The sequence below is a fragment of the Neolamprologus brichardi genome, chromosome 7 (genome assembly GCF_056152115.1).
Source record: "Neolamprologus brichardi isolate AB-2024 chromosome 7, ASM5615211v1, whole genome shotgun sequence".
Classification (NCBI taxonomy): Eukaryota; Metazoa; Chordata; class Actinopteri; order Cichliformes; family Cichlidae; genus Neolamprologus; species Neolamprologus brichardi.
Genome location: NC_142110.1, coordinates 26,621,732 through 26,628,065, shown reverse-complemented (window position 1 = coordinate 26,628,065; position 6,334 = coordinate 26,621,732).

The following is a 6,334-nucleotide window of genomic DNA, read 5'->3' as shown; positions in this document are numbered from 1 at the left end:
TCTCAGCTGACTGCAGGTTTCCCCAACGTTATAAACAGTACATTTGCACAATGAGTGAAACTAGCACCCTTTAATGAACAATGGAATGTGAGGTCATTTCATTGATCATTAATATGCAAATTGTCATGATCACCGATTAACAACCATTGATCAATGGCCATGAGTACAATTTACACAGAGTTTGGGAATGGCTGCAATCAAGGCATTGTAAGAACGTGAAAAGACCCCTTGTCTGTATGATCAACTCGGTCACCTATAACAGCTCAAAGTTTTTGGCTTCGATCCTCAACCCCTTGGTAGGCAGCTCTAAACACCACCACCCACTACAAACGCTACAACCAGATGAACAGAATCTACTTTTTGGGATTTCCTTACCTGGATGATTGAGCATGCATGAAGATGTTAAATAATATTCATATTGTATACCACAAAAACTATGAAACTTTAAGCCCATAGAAAACCTCATGCCACAGTACCGCCCTGAACTTCTGCACATTATCACACCCATTTGCACTCACGGGTCTTCTCTCCACTTCACTACCACGGGCCTTTCTAAAGTATGGGAGGCCACTATCATAAACAAAAAAAATTACATTGAGATTGTCAAAGAAGAAATTTGCAAGAGAGGAAGAATCCAAATTCTGATTGAAATATGCTACAATTACATAGTAATAAAATAATTCAAATCAATTTTTTTAAATATCACCAAATCACAGCAACAGTTGCCTCAAGGCACTTTATATTGTGTGGTAAAGACCCTACAATAATACAAAGAAAACAGAGAAAACCCCAACAATCATGTGCATTTACAAAGCACTTTTCTAGACGCTCAAAGCGCTTTACAATTCCACTATTCATTCAATCTCACATTCACACACTGGTGGAGGCAAGCTACAGTTGTAGCCACAGCTGTCCTGGGGCAGACTGACAGAAGCGAGGCTGCCATATCGCACCATCGGCCCCTCTGGCCAACACCAATAGGTGATAGGATGAAGTGTCTTGCCCAAGGACACAACAACCAGGACAGACAGAGCTGGAGATCAAACCGGCAACCTACCGGTTACAAGATGAGCTTCCCAATCCCCTGAACCACAGTCACCCCCGTATCCAAACTCAAAGCTGGTTCCACAGAAGGGGGGCCTGAAAGCTGAAGGCTCTGCATCACATTCTACTTTTAAATACTCTAGGAACCACAAGTAAGCCTGCAGAGTAAGAGTAAAGTGCTCTAATGGGGTGATACGGTACTATAAGGTCAATAATAAATAAATACTAACCCTAACTCAGGGACTTTTTAGGACATCCTGGTAGTCCAGCCTAGAAGGAATAGAACTAGTTTTTTAGCGTCACTAGATGCTAGGCAAACGGAAGAAAGCAGTCCTACATATTTGTTTCATTGAAGGAGATGAGTCCACTGTCAGAAGCCATAAGAAGAGGGGGGGGGGGGGGGGGGGATGTGTATGTATGTATCCATGACCGTTTATGTTAATGAGAGTGTGGGGAGTGAATTGGAGGGCGGGGTGGGCTGCTTTTAACCATGTAAAGCACTTTGTGCTACATTTCTGTATGAGAAGTGCTTTATAAATAAAGATTGATTGATTGATTCACTGAAGCTGTTTGTGTACTGTGATGAACTCTTACTGAAACTCTTCAAATAAACCATTCCTCTGCAGATGATCTGTTAGTTGTTTGACAACAACTCTTTCAAGAATTTTCGAGATAAAAGGAAGGTTGGTGAATGGCCTGTAATTAGCTAAGACCGCTAAGTAAAGTAACAGTTTCAGTAACACTTTAACTAGCTCCAGCTTGAAAGCCTGTTGTACACAGCAGATTATAGAGATAGGCTGAGCATTAAGATTGAAGCATTAATTAAGTCTTTGGGCAGTCTGTAGAAATGGGGTCTAAAAGAAAATAGCGAGCGGTGAGGAAAAAGGCTTTGCAGAGAAACATATAATGTAATCTCTGCACACTGTCCTCGCTTACCTTTCTATTTATTCAGTTACAACGTTTGGTCTTTGAGACCTTCGTCAAATACTGAAATGTTGTAACTGAATAAAAAATAATGGCAGTTCAACTCAGTTCAATTTTATTTATATAGCACCAAATCACAACAACAGTTGTCTCAAGGTGCTTTATATTGTAAGGTAAAGACTCTACAATGATAGAAAGAAAGCAGAAAACCCCAACAATCATATGACCCCCTATGAGCAAACGCTTTGACCTGTCTCTCTTTTGTTTTTTGAATCTAACTTGTAACTTTTCACAGAGCTATCCTCCAGTCTTACCGCTCAGCGTCAGTCCGGAGCGCGTGCACCTGGACCAAACCAAATAATGTAAGAAGGAGGGGGAGGCGGGGTCAGAGGCTGATTGGATTTTATTTTTTGTTGCCAATAGCAAAACAAAACTAATGCTATAAAAGAATTAAGTTCACAAGTATCCTTGTGAATCAGACATTATCTTATGGTGATAGGTTAATAATTTTATTTTAAAAGAAAAGACTAATTGACTATTTTACTGTTTTCTAGGGCCCCTCGTCATCAGTTTTCTCCCCTTACGGCGCCCCTGGCTAAAGTCATGCGACTTCTATTACAATAACTACTACATCTCACTATGTGTCATAGAGAAAGATAAAGTGTACCAATTTAGTATATTATGTTACCTGGCATGGATTGTGAAATGTGTTTACATGGCTGTGTTTAGATCGCTGTGCTTTGCCAGCCATCTATCGATTCTCCAGTGCATGCTGCAGTTTGTCCAGGTATAAGCATGTCAGCAACTCAGCCTCAAAGAGGAGAGGAAAAGAGAGGGAGGGAAGATAAATAAGCCCATAAGGGCTGCTTTGAGTAAGGTAGAGAAGTGAAAGGAGCACCCAGACTTGTTAAAGACTGCTGGCTGCATTGCAGAGAGATCGGGTGCTGGTTAGGATGCCCAGGGAGGGGAGGGGAGCAGGTGGTGAAGGAGCCGCTCAGCAGTGTTGGGCTCTCAGTCGACCAGCTTGGACAGAGTGATAAAGGAGGACGCTTTCAGCTCTGCTGAAAACAGTAGGTGCAAAATGAGCAGAGACTGCAGAAGAGAGAAGAGAAGCTAGAGAAATCCCCTGACAAAGAAGATGTCAAAACTAAGGCAGAGACGGAACCTTTTGCTTTGAATCTCAGGCATCTTCACTTTGCTCTGACCATGTCCATGGGATGGAGAGCAACACACACAGACGGCAGAATAACTGCTGCTTAACACCGACAGAGACTGCACCAACGTCAGCTGCTGGCTGAGCACCTCTGATCACATCTCAGCTTGGGGACTGCATCCCCTGGGAAACTCCTGGAAGATCGAAGGAGAAGGAGGAGGGTGGCTTACAGGCACGCTGGTTGGAGTGTGGTGGTCAAAGCAGCCTGGTGTATTTTTGGATGTGAATTAAGCAAGCAAGCTGGAATAAAGATGTAGTGTGAGCTGGAGGGCGGAGGGGGAGAGAACAAGGAAAGTTGTGTGCAAAGGAGAGGAGAGGGCTGGATGTCCTGGCTTGACGGACTGAAAACTGGAAAATACAGAGGGGGCACTGGTTCAGGAAGGTAAGGTCTTTAAAATGTTTTTCACTTTCCCTCAGGATAGCAAAATCAGTAATTTCTTATTTCTGTAACATAACTACACTAAAATGTGGGTTTATCTTACAAAAGCTCATTAAATAGACTATGCTTAGGCTTCAGTTTTGGATACCTCTTCAGATTTGGTATGTAGTTCTAAAGATTAACTAAATGAAGGTTGAAGAGAGACAAAAACTGAATGAAAAGTTAGAAAAACTGTATTAATCAATAGTTACATTGTAGGATAGTGTTCAGGCATGTGTGTTGAATGTTTACAGTGTATGGTAGAGATTTCTTTTTCTGCCCGGCACTTAGCTTGAACTGCTTAGCTTACTCTGCTTTAAAATTACACTGAAAACTAAAAAATCAATGTGAATCAGTCTGAACATAACATTGTTATTGTGTCCTTGTGTTAGCTCCTAGCATATGCAACATTTTTCCCTGTGTGGAAGAAGACAGCAACTATCTGAAAAAATAGCCAAAGAGTACCCATTTGAAGCTTCTGGTGTCTCCAATGAAAAACCTTGTACTGTTTGATTTTCCACAGCATCACTGCTGTGTTGGACCTCCCTAATGTGTTGGTCCTTTTTGCACAATGCCTGCCATTATTAGAGAGTCTCGGTGCATACAGTAAGAACTTAAGTAAATCTAAAATGCCTAAGACTGTGGAACTTTCATGCAAGAATCAAAATGTTCTTCCTATTACAAATAGGAAATAAATCGTTCTTTGCTACAACCTTATTTGGTGTGCTATGTTATATGATGGTAGCTGTAACAGTAGCACATTAGCAAGCTTTAATTGACTTGAGACAGATGTCTGAGATGAACATTTCAGAGTATTTTAGGCACAACAAATTCACAGCGTTGTGTCAGGGCTCTTGGTCTGTGACCCAGTGTTTTGTAGTTTGGGACATGATGCTGTTTGTTTTTTAATAATTATTGTGATTCTTAGGTTCATAATGTTCTTAGTTCTCCCTCACTCAGTGTTTATCTTCTCCTGTGTTTACTCGTGTCTCCCTAGTCACCGTGTTAAGCTTGGGTGTCTTGAATCTGAGTTGTGTGTGTTTCCTGCTTTATTTTGATAGTCCCTTGTTGCGTGTTCACTGTATTCAGTTTTGCTTCCTCCCTGTCACATTGTGTCTGATTACGTCCGGCTGTGTTCCCTCCTGTTATCCTCTGTGTATTTAAGTCCTCTGTGTTCCTTTGCTTATTGTCGTGTCGTCCCATGTGCTGTGTTTTCCTGTGTGATCCTTGGTACCCCAGTTTATTCCTCGTTGTTCTCCCTAGTTGTTTACTTCTGGTTCCTTGTTTTTGAGTTTTTGGTTATTAGAGCTTCTATGTTTAAATATCATTATTTCAGCAATAAAGCTGCCTCCTTTAGTTCACTCCTTTTTTTTTGAGTCCTGTGTTTTGGTTCTCATCCTGTCTGCCACACAGCGCCACCATGAGGCGTTGGTTATTGATGAAGTCTCTGAGCCAATTAATGATCACATGATTATTTTTACAATGAGCACAACTTCCCATAAATACAACACAATAGCAGTTCTGTGTTACTGTCGGCTACCATAACCATGACTGGCTTGGATTACTTTAGTAAGCGATTACTTTGACGCCAGGTATACATTATTTTTCCTGTCTAGATCGATAAACAAGTTCATCACATTACTATGACTTTTCTCCTGTAACCAGACTCAATATTCATCCAACACTCACACACACTTATCTTTGTTTACATATTAATGCACTTCTGTTCATCTTAGTGTCTTCAGTCTGCATCAGTTTCTTATTACTGTCTCTCACACCTTCTATGTATATCTACAGGCCATCAAGACCTCACAGCCCCTGGGGGCAAATAGCTCCCATCTTAATACTTAAACAAATATTAAAACTTAATACGTTGTTGAGCTTCTCCTTCCTTTTGTCTCAGGCTTCTCTTTTTTTGTTTTGTTCCCATCTGTATGGTTTTTCCACGGACAGGCTGGTACATTGATGGAACAGGTTCCTGTGTATTGTGTCACTCTTTCCTCCCTTTTGTGGTTTGAACTCATAAACTGGGATGTTAGGGCTTTTTGACTCACTACCACATACACTGCATCCCCCCAGTATGACCAAAGCTTGTCTGGACTTCTCTCTTTGAGATTGCCAAGCTTCTTTTTGAGCTGTAATAGGTGTAATCTCATAAGCCTCCTTCATTTGAGAGTGCCATTTTGTCACATACTTCTCATAGCTTGCTTGCTGGTCCTGTGAAGGCAAGTTGAACAAGACATCTACAGAAAGCCGAGGTGTGTGGCCAAACAGCAAATAGTATGGGGAAAACCCAGTAGCCTCCTTCCAAGTGTAGTTGTAGGCAGGCACTATGTTTGACAGTGAGTCTTTCCAATCTGCTTCTTTAGATAAATTCAATTAATTTCAATTGAATTAAATTTAATTTATATAGCACCAAAACACAATAACAGTTGCCACAAGGTTCTTTATATTGTGAGGTAAAGACCTGACAATAATACAAAGAAAACAGATCATATGACCCCCTTTGAACCAGTGCTTTGGTGACAGTTAAAAGGAAAAACTCCCTTTTAACAGGAAGAAACCTCCAACAGAACCAGGCTCAGGGTGGGGCAGACAGGGGTGAGGGTCAGCATGCATTACAAAATGGTCCACATCTCTTTGCATTCTCTGAGAGCTTGGACAGGAGCTATTTCAGCTGGGTCCTCAGTATATCCTTTTTCTAGCACCATCTGACTGAGGAAATCCAGTTTCTT